Raw genomic sequence first — 12,241 nt, 5'->3', positions numbered from 1 at the left:
CAAAGTCTGAACAGATATTTTAAATGTTTTTGTAAAAAGTGCTTATTATTGATAAATAAAACGAAAAGTATATCAGCTGTATGAAATCAGATTTTCACATGACCAACCCCCATATATTACAACATGCTAGCTAAAGAATTAACATTTACTAGCTCAATCCCTTCTTGACGTAGCTTCTGGTGCCTATTTCCAAGCATTAGTATCAGTGCAATATATGTCTGTACTTGCCATTTACATTCCAGAACACTTAGGAATCTGTTTAGTGATTTCTGTTGAGATTATTTTGTACATGTCTTCACACAGCAATGCTGAACAAAAACAGAATAAATCATTGATAAGCAATATATTTATGAGTTTTTCTTTTAATTTTAAGGCCCTTGAAAGGTTCCAAATTCACCACACTGTATACTGACATCTTCCATTTATCAACAAATTAAGAACAGCACAAAGAGAGCAGGTAGAAATAGCCAAGCTCCAACATGCATAATCCCTAAAGTAGAGGAACTACCTATGGGGCAAGAAAGTAGTTTAGGGCTTGTCTATACTTAAAAGACTGCAGGGCTTCTTCTGTCGGCATGGGTGCAAGTGGGTGCAAGCGCTCCTAGTGAGGGGACACACCACCAACAGAAGGAGGGTAGTGTGGACATGAAAAACAGCAGTAATTACTGCACTGGCTCTAAGTCAACCTAACAAGGTCAACTTAATTTGTAGTGTAGACATGGCCTTAGTACCTTTTAGAGACTGGAAGGAGAGCTCTGTGTAGCTCAAAAGTTTATCTCTCTCACCAACAGAAGTTGCTCCAATAGAAGGTATTACCTCACCCACCTTGTATCTCTAGTATCCTGGGACCGACATGGCTACAACAACACTGCATATAGCTCTCATAAAGACAGCTGTGTCAGTTGAGGTGGAAGGCTCTGGATCTCAATTCCTGTCCTCAAAATAAATGATCATGAGAACCATTTGCTGGAATCTTTGGATATTAAGAATACATATTGATCACAAATTATATCTGGTGTGTCATATTAATAGTTGGTGAACTAGGGCCTTTAAAATTGTTTGATTCGATTCTCCCTGATTTTTTGTTAACTGGTGAGATAAGAAAAGGCTTCAGTACTTCATGACCCTTGTATATTTAGTACTGCCTGAAATTATGTACAGTACTCTTTTGGGTACTTGTCTATTGTGGCAACGCTTATATAGTTTATCATGCTAAAGTATTTTGAATTAAAATGAAACATTATCAGTAGTAATGTTATTAGTAAATCGCATTTTTCTTTATTAGTGTTAAACTGTTTCATTTTGAACAGAATACGTCTGTCTATATCCAGGGTGCCTATCACCACAGTATCCATGGGCAAATAGTTTGCACCAAGGAGCCATTTATGTGATTAGAATAACATGAGATCTCGTCTTCCCATGGTATTTCAGTTTGCATGGGAAAAAGAAAAAACCTGATTGCACATTATTGCAGCTCATATATAAATCACATAGGGATTTTAAAAATCTATGAAAATCAAACAAATCCTAGAACCTGTACAAACACCCTGCCTCATGCGTGCATATATATAACATAAAAGTTAGTAACATAGTAATTGCCGTATAGGTTCACACCTCAGTGATCATTCTAATTCAATATTCTGGTAGTGGTCAATACCAGCTCCTTCAGCGAAAGGTATAAATTCCCAATAATGGATAATTATGGCATAACCTAATCAGAGAGTTTATTCCTAACCCGAGGTGATGCACTAAAGCATGGGGGTTCATATATCTTATAATATTTGTAATCCTATCTGATGTAACTGTGGCTGTAAAAACAAAGTTTTTTTAATAGTGTGTGAAGGATGAAGCAAAACTTGTTCATGAAACTATTGGGTCATCCTTTTTTAAAAAAATGTTATTTAAAAATAAAGTTACAAATCCTGACCTATCACAGGAACTTTTGTGTGATTGATATTTGTACTTATATTTTTTCTCCTTAATACACGCACATTCTTCACCCTAACACTTATTCAGCAAGAACTGAATTCCATGATCAGTTCAAACCGTATAAATCACTGCCTTGCTGCTAGCCAACCCACTGCTTTCTAACCATTTCCAGGCCAACATGCATCAGGTCATGTGGGTCAAATCACCAAATGACTCCTTAACATGTGACCATCTTTAAAAATCCACTTTCTCTGAAATCCTTTTGAATGTGTTGTTTTGTCTGCAGCCATTTTCAAGCTCCCTCTTTCAATATGTGCTTTAAATTGATAATCATGAAGCTGAGTTCAAAGTGATAATTGTACATCCACATGTCTCCAGTGAATTGGACCCTTTTCAAATTCATGCTATTCATTATTAAGCATAGAAATGAATCCCATAGCTCTTTCAATTTCCAACTGTACATTTTTTGCAGTAGTTAATACTGCATATGGAAGGACAAAAACAGCGTCAACGGCTAAAAGAATTTACTTGCTCAGCATATTTGAAACAATTTCGGCCCCAAAGTTTCCCCAGCTGGATCTGAACTAAGTGAGTTGTTCAACCACGCTGCATATTTTATTGTCTGGATGAATCAGAATTCGTAACGCTTAAGTCTACTAGAGCTTCTCATTTTAATCTAATAGAAAAATATGCTTTACATATTAAACCTATTCTTCACACACACATGCACCCTCACATTGTTTACAGAGAAAGGACCTCAAAATGAATGATATTCCAAAAGTTCAAATAAGAAACTCTAAACGGCTGTATAGTTCCGTTGATTTCAGTTTCAGTGTAAGGAATGTCCCCATTTAAGATATTTGGCAACTTAATAAAATTGTTTTACTTCCTCTATCTATTTCCTCATGCAGCTAGCTATTCCGTTTACTTCTAAATGTTATTTGAAAGGAAATATATCAACTAGTTTTCACGTCAAAAATTTTGCTTTATTTTTAAATGCCAATATCTAATACAGTATGAATGTAAAGGTTTTCATGATTTACCTTATGAACAAAACACTAGGACTGTGCTGTGGGACTGGATTCTAAGGAATCTGAATAAGTCAGAATATCTTGGTAAATCATAAAATCCTAAATACAAGGTACCTGTGCAGGCCCCTAAAAATAACTAGAAAATGAAACTGACTAGAAACAAAAGGGAAAGTGACCAGTCCAGTTTCATTTAACAAGAAGAATAAAATGTGAAACGTTGAAATCAAGGCTGGTCTTGTGATTAAGTCCTTGCTCTGGAATTCAGTATTATGTTTCGTTGTATGCAAACAGAGAAACTGAATAAAAAACATAAAGTACTCTTGATGGAATGTCGAACATAATGCTACTTTTTTCTTAGAATTCAGAATAACACACAAGATCCCAAATCAGAGAGAGGCAAAACAGGCTGCTCCGTAAAACAGAAAGGCTCCGCTCACCCCACCTCCTTCTACAGAGGCTGGCTAAAAGCAGACTCTGCTAGGCCCAGATCGAAAGCTTCCCTACAGAGCCCCCTAGCCTACAGGCAGGACAAAGAAAAAAACATGAGGATTTAACGCAATAGCTTACAATTTTAATACAAAAAGAAAAGGAGGACTTGTGGCACCTTAGAGACTAACAAATTTATTTGAGCATAAGCTTTCGTGAGCTACAGCTCACTTCATTGGATGCAATTTTAATACAGTTTTCAATACACCACACTCAGGAGCTTTGGGTTCAGTTCCTAGTTCTGCCACAGATTCCCTGTGTGATCTTGGACAAATTATCTAATCCATCTGTGCCTGAGTTCCCCATCTGTAAAATGGGGATAGTAATACTTCCCTTCTCCCAGCCTTTGTCTGTTTAGCCTGGAAGCTCTTTGGGATAGAGACTGTCTGTGTCTTAGGCCTGGTCAACACCACAAAGTTTTACCAATAAACTAGCCTTATCTTGGCCCATGTTTGGGAGCATCAACAACAGTAAAACTCTGAATTTCTGTTTGTTGAGTTAAACCACCTCCCCAAATTACATAAACCCTATACTGGCATTGTTCCTCCACTACCATGTCTCTATGGATGATGCATGTACTTGTATGTATATGTACAGCACCTGGGGCTCTCAGGTCTCAGTTGGGGCCTTTAAGCACTGTTGGAATGGAGACAATAAAAATCAGACAGTAGAGTAATTGGATCTTTAAAAATATGTTGTTTTATTAATCTAATGTGTTATGAGCAACAGACATAAGGAATTATGTTTTAATATATAAGTTATAGTGATATAGTCCCTAAAACAGATAGACTGCTTCAGGCTTCTTTTTTCATGCTGTTTGCCTTCCATTTGCACAACCACAGTTTTCTGTGGAGAATTACAATGTATGTGTGTGTTTTTTTTCTCCTCTTTGCATTCGGACATCTTGCTTCCTTTCATGTCTGAGATTCTTCTAGTATCTCACATTGAAATATCAGGTTGTAGAAACAGGACTCACTGTATTGTATGCAACTACTTGGGCCTTGAAACTCCAGTAGTTATCTCAAATAAATAACTGTTCTCCAGTGCATATCAGCTCATTGCTCAGTGTGTTAAAATCCTTATTTTGTTTGCATTGGCTGAAATGTCACTTCATCCTGTGATTTATAGATGTTTTTCAATCTGAACTATGTAGAGAACAGGTTCCTGATAATTGTCTGAGTTTAATAATAACATGTTACATGCTGCAAATGTGCCCTCTGAGCTATAGTAGAGAGTTGCAGTGTATTTTTAACTCAGACCAAGGATGACACAAGGACTGGTTGTTTTTTCCTTGCTATCTCCTTCTAGATATTTTAAAAGACATCTTGTCTCTTTCTGTATCAGTTTGGGGTCAGGCTGACATCCATTCAGCTGGACACACATGGGAATGGAAAAACACAGCGGTAAACAAGCCACATATCTGCACAGAAACTCTTCAGCTACAACATGCCAGGAAAATGTGTGCATGCTCAAAAAAAGGTTGTGTCGTTCATTGGGTTCAAAGAGGAGTTCAGTGTTTATTTCAAAGTAAAAGACAGAGGTTAGCCAGTCTAGAGCTTCCAAACAACACAGCGCTCAATATAGAGCCAAAAAAAGAGCCAGCATTTCACATTGTATAGTAGTAGCTCTGAAACCATAGTCAGGATACGCCCTTCTAGTGGTACTCTGGGACCAGGAGAGAACTCTCACAGCATAACCACTTGTTTTGGTCTGCTGTAGGCAGACCTATTCAGGTTCTTCCCCATCCCCAAGTCACAGTGCAGAGGATGTACTGGGGATGCGAGTGGACAGTACTGTGCCTCATGCCACTTGTGGCCATTCTGACTTGCACCACGAGCCACAGGGTGCCCTGGGGAGACTGCCTACGTTATGCCATGAGTCATTTTGTCCCCCAGAGCAACCAGCGCATGTTAGGTGGCTTAAAGCCCCAGACACCAGACTGCACTTCCTGAAGGCACAACACAGAATGTCTGACTCAGTCTTTATTCTTGATCTCTCCCCTTGCATCACTAACATCTGGACTATTTGATCTTGGGGAAACACATCCTGGGGAGACATCTCAAACATAACTCTGATGCTACCGTGAGTCTTCTCTCCTCCTTTCCAATGGCTCTGCTGCTAGGGGGTTCTATTGCAATGTGCATCCCAGTGGTTCCTTTTTTATTGACTCACTGTGATGGTTACAGAAAGTCAAAAGGAACATGTTTTTTTAGGCAGGGTCTTCCCCGGGGGTTAATTATTTCCCTTCAATTATATCCCACTTCAGGAGCTCCACTACCAGAAGTAACTAAGCAAGGCTTCTGCGGTCACTATAATTTTTCATATTGTGTCATCTAATCCTCCTCAAAGCATGTCCAAATGACACAATGTTAAGAACATCCAGGGCCAGCCCTAGACCAAATGGTGCCCCAGGCAAGGAGTGTCTTCGGCACCCCCTCCCACCCCATTTATTAAACTTTTGAATACCTTATTTTTTATTGCATTTGTAGCCCATTTTATGACTTTGATGCATAATTTGCAAACATGATTTTTCCCTGTCATATAAGACAATACATTTCCACACTAGGATCTGTAAATCTGTATTTATTCATGCCATATATAAGCAAATAGATTAGTTTCCTCTAAGCTTTACAGAAGCTTTCTAATTTTAAGAATAACTGAAATGTAGCAACGTCAAGAAATTGAACTGGCCCCAACATTGGGCGGACCAGTATTAAATAGTGTTACAGTAGGTATGTTAGAATGTTAACCCTAGTCCTTTCGTTCAAAGGGTCGACTTTGCCCTCGTGAACTGAAGCACAGTGTCAGAGAGATTCAAAGACTGGCCGATGGCATTTTCAAGCGATAAATTAACAAGCGATTCTAGGAGGTTAATGAAAAAATGAATCCATGTACAGAATACCTGAAACATTTTACTTCAAACATTCTATTTTCCCTTTTGTCACTAACAACAGAAACAGCACCCCGAGCCTGGCACCCCTTCAACCCCAACCCCTCAGGTTGCCTGCCCCTAAATCAGGCCCTGAGAACATCAACAGCCATGAGAAGCTCATCTACATCAATGTTGTTGCCAAAAGCGAAGTTGCACCAGTGCTAGCAATTGTATGAAGCTTTTGCTACCAAAATTCCAGTGTAGACAAAGCCTTGGAATCCAAGCCTCCCTGATCCCAAATCCAAGTGTATCACCTTAAACTGTGATCTTGTCTGATCTTATAAACTAAACATGTTTGTGTCGGGTCAGTGGCTGGGTGGGAGACTTCAAACTCCTATCAGTGGCTTTGCAGGAACTGGTGTTGATGATTCATTTGGTGAGTCAGTATTGAGCCACTGCATTGGTATTGTCTGATGGATGATTTGCTGCCGGAGACACCCAGTTTTGTGTGAATCAAACACTACAGGTACTTAATCTCTCATAGTTTTTCAGATGCTAATGTCCGTTTCCCAGCCAAACATAAACTTAGGTAAATATAATCAACCTCCCTAAACTCTAAGGTGTCAATTTCCACTTACATTTAAAAATTTCTGCATGAAAGTAGGTTATCGAGGAGGAGGAAATATATGACCATCCTTTCCTCAGAATTTTGCCAATAGCTAGATGGCAGCATTTCTTAAGGACCTTAGGTTTTCAATAGTCATCATAAAATACTCTTAAATTCAGGAAATCCACAGAAAAAAGTGATGCATGCTACCTAGCTATTGTTCTGTCATGGGTCATTTATCCAGAATCCATGAAGCTTGACAAAGTCATCGTGGTTCATGTGTCCACAGGTCACCAAGTATGCTAATATCTCAATGGCTTCCAACAAAGACAGAATGATGTCCCTCTTCCCACTTGATTCCTGTGTTCTCCCTTTAAAGCTGAAAGCTCATTCCCTTCTTTGAAATGTGTCACTGTTGTATGTAGAGCAATTAGCAAAGGGACGTGATATGAAATTGTTGTAATTAAATGCTTGACACTCTCCCCTCTCCTCTCTGCAGCTCCCAGAAGACACAAAGTTTCCTGGGGATTATCTTGGTTGCCCACATCATTCGACCCATAGAAAAGTCAATTGAATGGCTATTGAAAGTGCGAGGAGGAGGATACATATTCTGCTTTATGTTTTAATTCTGAGTTATTCTGACTCTCCACTGGGAATTTGAAAAGTGCTGAAAAAGTCTCGCTTCTTTTGATTTGTCACAGCATACGGGTTTTTCCTTTACTTTTTACTGAATTACCTTGAGAAATTTAGGTAATGTTATCAGTGTATTGGTTAAACAAATCCAAAACTAATTTGCCCTCTATAAACCAGTCCACATGAATGCTTATATTTCCCATGTTGCAGGCAGCCTCTAGTCCCATGTTGCCTTTTTGTTGGTATCCTATCAAGTCTACTTTGTGCTTTCTACATGAAAGAAAGCAAAAATTATTATTGGCAATGGCATTGGGCTGTATCAGGAAATCCCCAAACACTTTAGTATTCTTCTCATTAGGTTGTTGATTATAATCCAGTTGCTTTGGTCCTTCTGATGTTAATACATCCATACATCTGTTTCCCAAAGATGCCTCTGTAACTAATTTCTGGCACTGTGTTCCAAACATTACTTCTGATAGAGAATCATATGCATCCGATGAAGTGGGCTGTAGCTCATGAAAGCTTATGCTCTAATGAATTGGTTAGTCTCTAAGGTGCCACAAGTCCTCCTTTTCTTTTTGCGGATACAGACTAACACGGCTGCTACTCTGAAACCTGTCAATATGCGTATGTTGTGCCTGATGCAGCTGCTCTTGAATATCTCAGTGTAAACATTCCAAAAAGATGAGACACAAACAGGTATGTTCCAAGAACTTGAAGCTGTTTATTGAAGGTTTTTTTTTTTCTTCAAATAACTAATACGAGCCTGGCAGGGTTCCTATACTCCCTACATAAGTGATCTGAATTAAATCAATAAGTACTGGAACTTGAGTAGCATTATCTGTGCAGTTATATTCCTCCCTGACACTACTCAAAGCATGGTTATATGCTCAGAAGTAACGCTAAAAATGGCTTGCCAGTTCATTGTGTCTCAGCAGCATGCAAATACAATTTGGTCACTGTACAAGAGACGATAAAGTTTTTTTCTACGTCCCCGCTCCGTGAACTCAGCCTAAAATTACACTGGCTTCTTTCTGGGTCTTGTAATATTGCCAGTAACAATATTTTGCCCTCAGTTATACCCGTGCAGCTCCTAAATCTTCACATTCAGTCCTCAGTCACATCTGTGCAACCTTATTGTCCGTCTAGTAATAATACAAATCAAGGGAAGAGAAAGATTATATTTAATATACATGCAGAATTATTTCTGTTTTTTCCCCAAAGTTTTCCAAGAGGCACTAGTGGCTCTTTAGATCACCATATACAGCATATGCATTTATGGAGGTTATATTTCTGGCTCCCAGGCCCTCTGTATTGGTAGTGAAGGAATTTGTATCCTTTTGTTCCATTAATTTATGACTGAAAGGGAAGGTAGAAATCCATCAGTTTAAAGGGACAGAGTCAGGTTCAAATTTTTAGGCTTGGTTAAAAATAACTTAACAAGACCTAATATTTATAGAATACTCTTATTTCAGCTGAGATATATTTTTGTTTGGTAGGATGTAAGCTGTGACAGGGCAAGGCCAGACAACTATACAAAAGTAGTGGGAGATAGATATATTAGCTCCAGGCTAAACAAATCCCTGGTACCATGTTAAGTGAAATAGCAGCTGATCCAGGTCAATTAAGACACCTGAGGCCAATTAAGAACTTTCCAGAAGGCAGGGAGAATACTAGGTTGATTGGGACACCTGAAGCCAATCAGGGGCTGGCTGAAACAAGTTAAAAGCCTTCCAGTCAGTCAGGTGGGTGTGCATGTCAGGAGCTGTGGGAGGAAGTTGCGCTGTTGGAGAGGCTGAGTAGTACACACCATATCAGGCACAAGGAAGGAGGCCCTGAGGTAAGGGTGAAGTGGAGCTTGAGGAAGTGAGGGCTGCTGTGGGGGAAGTAGCCCAGGGAATTGTACATGTCATGTTTCTAAAAGGTCAGCTACCATAGCTGATACTATTAGGGTTCCTGGGCTGGAGCCCGGAGTAGAGGGTGGGCCTGGGCTCCCCCCCCCCCGTCTTTGCCCCCTGATTAATCACTGAGACTGGGAGACAACAGAGACTGTGCAAAGAAGGATAACTTCTCCTCACCTCCCTTGCTGGCTTATGATGAAAATGGCTCAGTAGACTGTGACCCTTGCCTCTAGAGAGAGAAGGGTTATGTGGAAGGTCACAGTGAGCCTCTGAGGCTAGCGAAATCCGCCAGGAAACGCGGCACCCATGGAGGCAAGGACAGAGCTTTGTCACAAAGCATTCACTTGTCCTGTTTGCAACCCAAACATTAAAACTAGAAACCTTTTGCTGGAAAGGGGTACTGAGCAAAAACAAAAATGAAACTGACTAATCTATTTCCATTTGAAATGTAAAAAAGGAAAATCAAGAGCATAAATGGTAAAAAGTGCACTGTTTTGCACCATATTTAACTTTTAATCACCTATAGTTTTATTAGTTACAAATCATATGTAATAACTAAAAACATGACTAATTTGACTATGACCCTTTAAGATGTTTTTTGTTTAAAACCCGTAATACCTTTGATGTGAAAAGGAAATTTGGCGTACAGGCAGGACAAAATTTAGGGAAAGAGCTAGGGATTTGTTGCTGAAAACTTTTTACAAGAGCCAGGATAAGATATTTAACTCTGAAAAGGGACTGTTGTACACACCCAGCATATTTATTTTCTATATACACCTGGCACAAATAAGCAAAGGTGCCATTGTTATGAGTTTCAGGGTAAAGAATGGATTTTCAACAGGAGTTCACCTTCTCACAGAAGATGCACACTAGAGTAAGCAAGCTGTGTGGTTTGTGAAAGGGAACTGGCCCCGCCATTAGGAGACCTGAGTACTATTCCTGGCTCTCCTACAGTGTGGCCTTGAGTGAGTCACTTCATCTCTCTGTACCTGTTTCCTGTCCCACCTTTTGCCTGGCTTGTCTATTTCAATTTTAAGCTCTTTGCTTCTTAATATGTGTTTGTACCTGGCCTAGCACAATGCGGCCCTGCTCTCGATTGGGGCCGCTAGGTTCTACTATAGTACAAACAAATAATAATAGACCTTCATTGGCCATTGAAAGCTTTTCACATCCATCATGTTAATTCCTCATATACTTCCTTGAGAACAAATATAGTTTGAAAAAAACCTTGCCCCAGCAGGGTCTAAGGATTAAAGGTTTTTATTTCATATCTTTTTCTAACATGAGAAAGAAAGAGGAAACAGATCAAAGAGGAGTCACTATATTCCCACATTTTATCTTCTCCTCAGTCTCTCTGTTTTTTCTTACCCTGGTTTAAAGCTTGCCTGTTTTGTGCTCCTTCTTTTACAGTATTGCTGAACAGAATCCAAAATAGAGGCTGAAATATTTATAGAGTAAGCCCTTCCCACAGAGGCAGAGCAGAGCTAGAGGCCCTATATATACACAGCTCTGATATATCTACTTTACATTAGCATCTACTTCAGGAGGAGAGATAGCAACGGGGGGAAAGGTCCAGAGTGTTTGTACAGAGCTAGTTAACTTTATATACACCCTTTGTTTTGTTTTAATTCTTCACTTGTATTTGTACTGAGTAATCATGTTTTATAATAGAACTGCAAAATACTGTGCATTGCATAAAAAAATGTGGAATAGAAAATAGTAAATGAAATCTTGCACTTTGGTTAAACTGCACAGGGTGGGAGTATTTGATAAAGAAAAAAAGCCAAAGGTTGCTTTTATATTATGAATTTTAACTCCATAATTCTTTCAGAATGATGTCTATATGGTTTCACAAATTGCTTCCTACAATGGTGTATTAAAGCCTGAATTAGTACCCTTATTTGGGACTGTTTCTAGAGTTAAGAGCTGTTCAACATAAGAGTGGTAAAATAGGGTCCTTAGCCATTTAAACATTTAGTTTTTGGTAATAAAAATGGTTGTGTGGATGATGTGTTTATAATATCTTACTTCTACACATACCTTTCATCCCAGAGTGCTTAGGAATCATTGTATCCACCACTGAAAGGCAGCCACCTCTGGGGTGGAACTTAGCGGCTGTTTAGCCTCATACAGCAATTATTATATCATTTTATTTATGTTACAGTAGAGGCCAAAATGTGTATGTCTCCTCAATACATAATCTCCATCAAGTGTGCCTCCATGCCGTGCTGGGGCATTGAGGTCAGTGCTTACCCAGCAGGAATAGTGCCATCAGCTGAATTACACAAGACTCCCTGCAGTACAGTTTCCTCTAGCAACACTCTGGGGTCCTGAGGTCAGTGCTAATTTGGTGGGTGGAGTGTCCTCTGCCGGATCACACAGACTTCTGGCTACATCACCAAAGGGTTCACTAGAAGACCTTAATTCAATCACAGAGACAGCTCCATGCTGTTCAGTTGAGACGGTCTGATATCAGAAGTTCATGCCTTACTCGCATTTTTTTGACAAGCTTGGATGAGTTGCATAATTTAAACTCCTCCAGTCTGGTGCAGTGTCTTCCGATCTTCTTTCAGTGCCATGGTTGCCCTTATGTATAAATGAACTATTTTGTTCATTTCACTTCTGCTGGGCTACAAGCGGACAGAAAAAGCAGAACCTGCTCTTTTGTGGGAACATCAACATTAATAATTAATTTCAACTGTTTGGCTCGGGGGTGAGGATTTTCCAACACAAGCCTGTTGACAGACATGCTGGCTGATGCTGATGCCAAGGGGAAGTTCAT

Source organism: Lepidochelys kempii, chromosome 19, assembly GCF_965140285.1.
Source record: "Lepidochelys kempii isolate rLepKem1 chromosome 19, rLepKem1.hap1, whole genome shotgun sequence".
NCBI classification, from domain to species: Eukaryota; Metazoa; Chordata; order Testudines; family Cheloniidae; genus Lepidochelys; species Lepidochelys kempii.
This window is presented reverse-complemented; position numbering follows the sequence as displayed.